The 9,920-nt window shown below is 38.3% G+C and overlaps 1 pseudogene; it reads right to left on the bottom strand.

The window, feature by feature from the left end:
- Nucleotides 1-275: 275 nt before the first annotated feature.
- The window catches only part of LOC135703045 (uncharacterized), a 29,748-nt pseudogene continuing 20,103 nt past the window's right edge, over nucleotides 276-9,920 (bottom strand).

The following is a 9,920-nucleotide window of genomic DNA, read 5'->3' as shown; positions in this document are numbered from 1 at the left end:
TTCAACTATACAATCAACAATGAACCTTTGCAACGCGATCTAGGAATTACGCTATATTCGGGAAGTACATTCACGCTATTTTATTCTGAGATCATCGCTAAGCCCACAGACAACTCGAGTTTATGTTCAAGCTTGCTGATGAATTTCGGCATCTAACACTATACTGTTCTCTAGTGCGTTCAGTATTGGAATTTGGAGATGTCATCTGGTGCCCATACCAAGCGATTTGGATAGCGAGGATCGAATCCGTTCAGAAAAAAATGATACTTTATGCATTACGCCACCTCCCGTGGAACGATCCTGTTAAGCTCCCACCACACGAACATCGCTGCCAACTTTTGGGCTACTTTGATTTCAACATTTCTACGGTTGCGTTTCGAAACCGAATTCAACGAAGCCTGCACGAGGGATGAACTGAACTGAAAATTGGAACAACTCGACGTAAATTGATGGGCAAAATTACATTACGCAACAGTTTGCTTCCAACGATGGACCATGCCAATAACACAGTTTTATGCTTCTGACTACTGTTGACATAATGATTGTTGAATATTATGTTCTTCATTTTGATTTTGTATTGTGCATTGTGAAAAGAGGTTAGGTTTTTACACCATTCTGGTTTTTCCCCATCAAATTACCAAATTTCATCAGGACAACACAAAGTCAGATGAGAAATATTAAATAAATAAATAAATCATCAGAACAATATTAGATCATCCTGAAGCCTTAAAAGAATATCCAGGGATCATTATGCAGGTATTTGATCAATTAATCAATTCATGATCAAGCTATTTTCTTTCAAGAATATATTAGGTACTTACTTTCAGTTATTGAACAATAATAAATCTTCAGAATAATATTTGATCAGAACGAAGCACTGGCATAACCAGGGAAAGAGACTGGGGATTAGGGAGTCAACCCCCTCCCCCCAGAGACTTGAGGTAAATATAAAATACTGTTTTTATACAAAATGTGGGACAACTTTAACACTTTTTCGTTTGCACATAATGGGGTTTTAAGTGATTTTCACCATGGACCACTTTTCGTTCAACCCTATTGCATGATCGATGACAGTTCAAGATCTCCGATGAACATTTTGTGTAGAAGTATCAAAATGCAGGGAAAAATGTTTTCTTTTAAATTGTGACGATTTTGCAGTTCAATTTTTTTGAATTCAATTCATTACAACAAGGGTACTTGGGATGATGTTAGGAAAATCAATTATGAACTTCTGTACATACTACTAAATTCCACATTGAATAAATGTATTTTTATATTTTGATTTACCCTGGAAGACCTTTTGAATTCCCCCCAAAAGTTTTGTCTGACTTCTCTGGAAGTCAACTTGTTCCAGATGTTAAATCCAACTCCAGGAAATGTCATTCGACTGGTCCTGAATTTGATTTTCTAATTTCCACGATTTCGTCTGACTTTCTCCTGAAATTTCTTCTGATTTTCTTTGAAAGATTCATCAAGCATCCCTCGCATCCTTTCCAACTTGATCTGATAGTTTATTTTCTATATTCCCCTTAAATGATCTTAATACCACTTCTGGACATTTATTCTTATTTTATTTGGAATGTTTACCTCAACTTTCTTCCATCATTCCGCGTAAGCTTGTTCCAGATTTATAAGCATGTTTCTTCAACTCTAAGAGTCCTGCATCTTCTATTGGTAGCTACTTCCGGTCTTTTCTAGACTTGATCTAGAAGTTTTTATTTTTGACCAATTCAAACGATTTACCTTGAAATCTCCTTTCGAGGTCCTCCAGAAGACCTGCTGACATGCTCCAGAAATGTCTGCTGACTTCTGCTGGAAGTCTCTCTAAACTTTTTCTGTATGTTTCTTCCGACTTGCCCCGGAAATTTATTCCGACTTGGAAGTCGGGAGTCTGTCAGCTTCCTTTTGAAGTTTCTTCTAACTATCGCCGAAAGTCTTTTCTGGCTGAATCTCTTTCCAACCTTTCAAAAAGTAGAAGGGTCTGTGCCTAGGGGCACGAACGGAAGCTTGACGTAGGACCGCTAGTGGACGGAACAAATGTGAATATTTAGTTCTTTTAATTGATCAATCATCAATTATCTTAACTCTTTCCGTTTTTTTATTTGTAAGCGTATCAAATTTGTAGTATTTATTTCAAAGAGAAAGTTGATGAAGATAATCCAAGGGACTGTCAACTTGAGTATTTTCGATTCATCTACCCGACTTTAAAAGGTGTGTTTTGAATTTTTAAGTTTTGTGCATTTTGGTATTAAAGTGTATTTAATTCACCCCTCACAGGATTTCCTTCCGAATTATATGAATGGGGCGGGGCGGAAAGTATCGTTTGTGCAGAATATGTAAAAAAGGAGGTACTTCGAGAGATTGAACTCGTGAGAGCTAATTTTCTCACAAATTTGATTTTATTGGCTTTCTGGGGACTGAATATACACCCAAAGCGAATTATTCCCACTTCTCTCAAATTCTATATGGATTTTTAACACTTACTACCAGCGTGTTCTGGAAAATGGTCAGACGATGATTAATCTCACCAATACATTCGGGCCAACAATTCCACACCTTCTATAGAGACCAGGTTGAGCCTTGATAGCTAGAGCTGCTTGCGGGAACTGATGACCTTGACACATGTCCAAATAATACTCTTAACAAATTTATGGTGGTCCTGAAAAGGACCGTTTTGTAGTGATGGTTGAGTAATACTGAGCTGAGCACGACGAGCTACTGATTCCGATCCTAGCCTAGCGGTGGGACTTCTTCCTCCTTCTCTATGGTTGCTCATATGAGCTCTGCAGCTCGCTGCTTGCAGGCAGCCTTTCGTTGTTGTTGTTGTTGAAAGCACGCCTGCTGCTGCTGCTGCTGGACTGGACACCACCACTTACGGTTATTGAATGAGCACCGTTCAGTGGGACCGCATCCAATTCGATTTTTAAGTCTGTGTTAGGGAATGCGCTGTTTTCAGATATTCGGTGATAATTTAGATCACCATTGCAACAGTTGGACATTTGGTATTTTTCAATAGTGACCTATTGAAAATTAACTAAGTGTTCATTTTAGCAGATTTGTAGATAAATTTCCAATCGTTTGGCTTGTTAGAATTAAAATCTATCTGCTATTGGTGGAAACCTGACCTCTTTTCGTAATGCTGTGCATTTTGGTTTTTAGAAATTGCGTGGATTCTATAGATCCTGTGGATATCTATCTAGCCCTGATGTATGTGTTGGTAGAGGGAAAAATGTAAACTTTGCGGGAGACGATGTCTTAACACTCGAAAGCAATTTTGTGAAATATGAAGTAAAACAAATCCTAGCTAGTTCTTCATAATTATTTTGTTTGATTTTATTTATTTGGAAAGTAGCCGGGAAATACCCGCTGGCGATTTGTTTTTTATGATAACTCCCTCCTTACTTAAAAACAGGCAAAAACTCACAAACAGGCTGCTTTCTCATGGTATACAGTGTGATAATTCAATAATCAATAAATTATATCAACATTTAGTGGCAAACCATTCATAAATTTCGTTAATATACAAAAAATTCTATAATTCACATTAAATTTCATATGCAAGCGCCGATTGAAACAATCTTTTCGACGTCACTACAAGGGTGATTGATTAAACAAAAGAAACGAATCGTGCGGAATGAAAGCCGAGGAAAAACTAATTGCACCAATATAGTCAGGCCTATAATTCCACACCTTCTATAGACAGGTTGCGCCTTGATAGCTAGCTTCTTGCGGGAACTGATGACCTTGACCAATGTCCAAATAATACTCTTTAACAAATTCTTGGTGGCCCTGAAAAGGACTGTTTTGTAGTGATGGTTAAGTAATTCTGAGCTGGGTGTTCAACACGGATGAGGCTGTCGAGCTGTATGTCGTTTGGAGCGAGGGTGACACGCTTGGCATAGATGACCGACCCGCAGCGACTCACGAAGAGCTACTGATTCCGATCCATAGCATAGCGGTGCAGCTTCTTCCTCCTTTGATGGTTGCTTATGTGGGCTCTGCAGCTCGCTGCTTGCAGGCAGCCTTTCGTTGTTACTGGAGAACAATTTTCAACGCCACACGCCGAAAGCACTGCTACTGCTGCTACTGCTGCTACTAATTTCGACGACCGAACACCCCCACACAGTGGTGTGGTCGTTGGGAGCGTGTGGTTCTAAGTATGGCGATGAGTGTGAAAAATATTAGGCAATTCCATCCTCGAATGCCACTTCGACTTGTTTCGTCTACTTACTACTCTCTGACGACTGTGCTGGGGAAGCAGCATATGCATGTAGGTAATTGGTGGATTTGTTAGTTAATTCGACGCTTTTGGACAATGCTGGACATTTAACATTTTTTCAATAGTTTCTTGTTAAAACATCAACATTCGGAAGCATGGTTATCAATGCGTAGCCATATTTCTGATCGATTGGTGATAAATTTATTGAAATTGGATCAGGGGCAGCTGAGTTATTAACGTTCAAAATCTTTCTTAATTTGTTACATGTTCCATTTTCAGTTTTCACAAAGTATACCCCCATATAGAAATCAAAGACGTAGTCCTACGTCAAAAAAAAAAAAAACAAAAAAAACTCTAAGCATCCATTCGAAATTTATTTTAATTTATTGATAAAGACTTTATTCGAAAATAAAGAGACACACTCATTGGCTTGTAACTTTTTAGAAATTTTGTAAAAAATGGTTGAATTTAGCTTGAAATTAACTAGCCAGCAAAGTTTCATCTAAATGTCACCAAATCCAGGTTGGCCGTTGCTGAGACCGTTCGGAAGAAGAAGCTGTCAAAATTTGCCAAACATTCCTTGTGTGGCAGGCCATCTGTGGATGTTGTAAAACGAGTCAGCCCTTCATCACATCTATGGTGCCGGGTAAATTTACCAAGATGAATGCCTCCAGAACCGCCTCATGTCCTTTCTGAAAACCTGAAGCTTTTTTACCTAACGAAGTCAACGCTTTGAACCCGCCGTCCAATCGAGAAACTTTGGGCTATCATGATGGAAAACCTTCGCAAAACCACTAAGGTGTTGTAAAATGAACTGAATTTGAATAAAGCGGTTGAAACTGTTGAAATATGTTGGATCCACCAAAATCTAATGCGCAGTGTCTTGGCAACTGTGCTTGCATTTGGATATAAATAATTACATAGGGGAAATGGCTCTAATGTTGGCCTATGGATCTAAGATTGGGCCCATCGCTAAAAATCTGCTATTTATCAATTTTATCTAGATGAACGCGTCATTGGGACGGTACTAATGGATATTTTTGGACGCTATTTAAAATTTAGTCGAATGCTGAATTTATGTATGGGCCCAAATTAGGGACATTTAGGCCCACATTACATACATTTCTGCTATGTCGAAAAAATCAAAATAGCTTCCATAGGATTTAGTAAAATTAGTGGAAATTGATTCACAAGCACACCCCCCCCCCCCCCCGCCCTCCAGAAATCCTGACTGAACCACTATCCCAATGTCTTGTCAAAATATTCAGACGACATAATGTGGGTTGATCCTTTGATGGTCTTTGGAATTATTCCTGATCAGTTTCTTCCAAAAATATCTAAAATACTTCCTTTTATTTATTGACCAATCTTCATAATAATGACTTATCAACAACAAAAAAAGAAAAATATCCAGAAAACATTATGCATTGAAAATCTTTGAACTAATTCCTGATCAACCATCTTTCATCCAAAAATATCTAAGATACTTGAATTAATTTATTGAACAATTAGAAATCTTCAGAATAATAACTAACGAATAAATGACTTGTGTGAGTTGCTCTCATCGTCCAAACTGTCTTATGCTGATGATCTTAAACTTTTTCGTGTAATTGTTTCTCCTGCCAGCTGTGCTGCAGTCCAAGAAGGTATAAATGGTTTGCGAGTCTAGTGCGGTGACAACGGCATGCAAAATGCTAAGTAATATCCTTCATCCGCTGCAATACCGTTACTCTTCATCCATACTGTATGGGACCGGATTCCCTAAACTATGAGCATGAGCATGATTGACCACCCACGGTTGCTACTCTGTCATTGACAAATCAACTTAATCACACAGAGAACCAATAAACGATGCTTGGGACTAGCAATTATCCTCAATGTGTAAAAACTTGTGATCTCAAACTAGACAATACCAGCACCGGCCGCACCCGAACGCAGGTCAAGAAAGGAATGGGTAAGAATATGTTGACGTAACACTCGCTTTGATGAAATCCGATAAGTCCTCTGCACTTCCACGAGGAATCACTGGGATGTTGGGTAAAAGGGTTGGGTTTGCAGCAGGGTTCGTTTTGGTAAATGATTAGCTGAATTGCTGTCCTAATGATCATATAACACGCAGGAGCCCCTGAAACCGACGATCACGAAGTTCAATGTTTCGATTTGCTCTTTACGCATTGTTCAGGCTATCATAACAAGCTATGACCGACGAGACGATTGTCTAAGCCCTGGTTGAAGAAGCTATTTAAATGAAATTACGTTCTCGAAAACATTATTGCTATTATTATGTTCCAACTAAAACTTCAAAACAGATCACGTGCGATCGAGGTAACCCGGCAGGAAACAAATGGATATTTGACTAGAACAAGCTCACCACATACAATCACCATTGTAACACAACCTTCAACAAATTTTGGAAAATTTCAAAAACTAAGAAAATGAAAAAATATACACAACCTCATAAAAACACATACACAGGGAACATGGCCCTTTCTAATACAAAACCAACCAGTATAAAACCTCCATCGAACTCTTTGAATCAGTGTTCACTTGACTGTCAACAGAAGCAGGCCACTCTCAATGTGTGTCACGCTATCGTCTGTTTACTCGGCAGCAACCATTATGTGGTGCTCCTCATTGTTCATCAGCAGTTATTACGGTCGATGCGTCGTCGCCTTTGGAAAGCAACCGTTTAGTGATGAGTGTGTGAGTGCACACCACGTTTTGCGTCCATTGCTTCAATGGAAGCTCTCTGCTCCCCGTTGGCGATACTGCTATACAATGAAACCACTGGAAGCGGCTCCCGTTGAAATGGAGAAGGCTTATTCGATAGCGGAAGATAAAGTTTTTTTTTTGTTCTGTACCTATTGACTACAGTTTTAAGATGTATTCTATAGTGAACAAGAATCCTCGGCTCTTTCAAGTTAATTAGATTGTCCCTTATCAAATAAATTAATGAAAAAAATAAACTCTTTGAATCGTAACGCATAATATGCAGCGAAATTATCTGTAAGCATCAAATTTATGAAACAACTTCTTTTTTTTTCTTGCCGGACGCGCACATAGCATTTTATAAAATACGATAAGCCTGAAGTCAGTTTCATACGCAACTTGCCGCGCGAGATCATTAGGAAATATCAGCCACAACCACTTTTACCTTTCACTAAAGTAGATAAGCACTGAGCAATTTACCCAGTGAAGCTTATCCAAAAGTATCCAAAAGTCTCTCACAATTTTTTTTTTAATTTTGATTTTAAATTTAATTTAAATTAACTTCACAGGCCTTGTAACCAGTGCGCAAAACAGTCAAGTTCATTGAGTCATTTTGATATGAATATGAACTGCCATCTGCCTCATCATTCACTGCCTCGTGAGAGTCTGAATGATTGAGAGGTAAGCGAGTCACTGACAGCCGAGCACTCAGTCAGTAGCTCAGTCAACACGTTTATTCCAGGGGTTTGACATATAGCTGAATACACGTACTCAACATCAAAACAACAAAACATATCATGGTACCGCTGACAACGTTGCAGATGTTCGGTACGCAGCAAACTTAAGCGATACGACAGCCATATCCATCCCCTGGTTTATTCTGCCGTGATGGTACCCAATATTTGTTTTGAATGACTGAGCGTACATTTTCTATGGAAAAATGACTCAATTCTCGAGTAACATTTGAAATGGGCCTATGTCCAAAACGTAAAGAAATCGGGCTTTGATAGCATTATTTAGCACCGCTTGATAGCTACTAATCGTGTAAGAAAGTTCCGCATAATCGAGAAAAATCATTAAAAATAACTCGATTTTCGAAACGGCCGATCAACGAAATTTTTCGATTCATTAATAGGCCCGCACGCTAAAAGGGCCAACCATTCATTTATTTCATTTCATTGATAAGCCTAGTGACGTAGAAGGGCCGATGATTGAAAAATTTCAAACCAAAGCTAGGCCCTACTGCTTGAGGCAGGGCCGATGATTTGTTTTGAATTTATTTGACGTTGCGAAAAGGCTTAGCAAAGGGCTTACCGTTTCTGATGACAAGCACAACGGCTTAACAAAAAGGGCCTATCCATTGAAAGATTCACAAAAAAGGCCTATTAATTTATGAAATTATATTGTTATCGATTTTCATATATTTTTGAAAGCTTTTCGCATATGTTGGATGTTGTATACTGAGATACAGTTACTATTGTTATTGTGAACAATATAAATGCCTAAAATACTTCAATTTTCTTAAATATGAATTGAATAGTGGCGGTCAAAATTTAAAATTCATATTCTGGTTTGTTTACATTTTGGACATAGGCCCATTTCAAATGTTACTCTAGACTTCTCCGAGTCTTGTCACTACTAACAAGGCATAAAATGATCTAGTCATTCTTCCTAGTTATCCAGTCCAATGCATGCTGATTGATTTGGAATTTCTCTCAGCAAGCCGTATCAAATTGCAACGACTGTTCATCTTCGACCTCATTACCGGCAATGTGGACTGTCCCGAATTCCTAGAACGGATTCCATGAAACATTCCTCCTCGCAGATTTCGTAACTCCCCTTTTCTGGCAATTACATTCCACAGAACAAACTTTGGATTCAATAACTGCTTTAATTCCTGTTTGCGTTCCTTTAATGATGTTTGTAACGAATTTGATTTTTCTATGTCCAAATATGTGTTAAATAATAGAATATGAGGTTTAGATTAAACAAGTTTTAGTTTTAAGCAATTAGTCTGTAGACATAGTCGAAGACGGTGTGCAATAAAAAAAATCAAGTAGAGGGATTGCCAAAATATCCACGAATACTATGCAGGTGTAGAAATGTTCTATATTTTTAAGTGAGTTATTGCAAATCTTAAAAATACAAGGAATTCCACATATTGCCATGAACATTTTGTGCTTCTTTGTACTCTTTTAGCATTTTGTTTAGCAGTTGTTCTATATGTAATGTTGTAGTATCGTGAATTATCCTCTTTCTTAACTGTCCTCACCATTTCCTATGTAATCATCCAAAATGCACTTGAAATAGTTCACAAGATTTCCTTGGATATTTGAAAGTCCGTGAGTGGGTTATATGTGTAACGCCTACCGTCCTATCCCTAGGGAGCTGTCATTTGAATGAACACGTTCATCTCTTCTACACGATGATAATGGAAAGACCTTGACAAGCAACAGCAAGCACATGCATAGCCAACGCTCTACCTCTTTCGTCGTCGACCGTGGAACAGTAAAGTTGTACGCAATAACCGAAGTGTGTTAGATCATTCTTTGCGGACGTATATTCAGATTTCCACCGTACCACTTAAAATATCGTATGAGTTATCTTCAACATTCCCTAAGTATCAGTATCCCTAAAAAATTCTTGCATTCTCCTTAAAATTCAATTGGAATGCTTTTAGAAGCTTTTTAACAATTTCCTTGAAAATTTCCATGTACATGTAACCCTCGGTATATCGTTACCGTTACATTTGAATTCCATCGTCGATATCTCGCAAATAACATGGAGGATTGACATGATGAACTAGCCTTCGGCTAAAAATCACGATGGCAAAGGATGAACAAAATATGGGGGATTGTCGCATCTGTCCGATGATGTTATTACTTTACGTGATAGGCGAATCCAATAGGCTCTTTCGATCCACCATCAAGTTAGAGTGCGCTAGTCGATTTTGAGAGAAAATGTCATCCAAACTGTTTGTTTACATCATAAT

This window comes from Ochlerotatus camptorhynchus, unplaced genomic scaffold (assembly GCF_037179485.1).
Source record: "Ochlerotatus camptorhynchus isolate MF236.1 unplaced genomic scaffold, CSIRO-AGI_Acam_v1.1 ptg000207l, whole genome shotgun sequence".
In the NCBI taxonomy this organism is placed as follows: Eukaryota; Metazoa; Arthropoda; class Insecta; order Diptera; family Culicidae; genus Ochlerotatus; species Ochlerotatus camptorhynchus.
The sequence above is the reverse complement of the archived record's forward strand: the minus strand, read 5'-3'. Positions and strand labels throughout refer to the sequence as shown.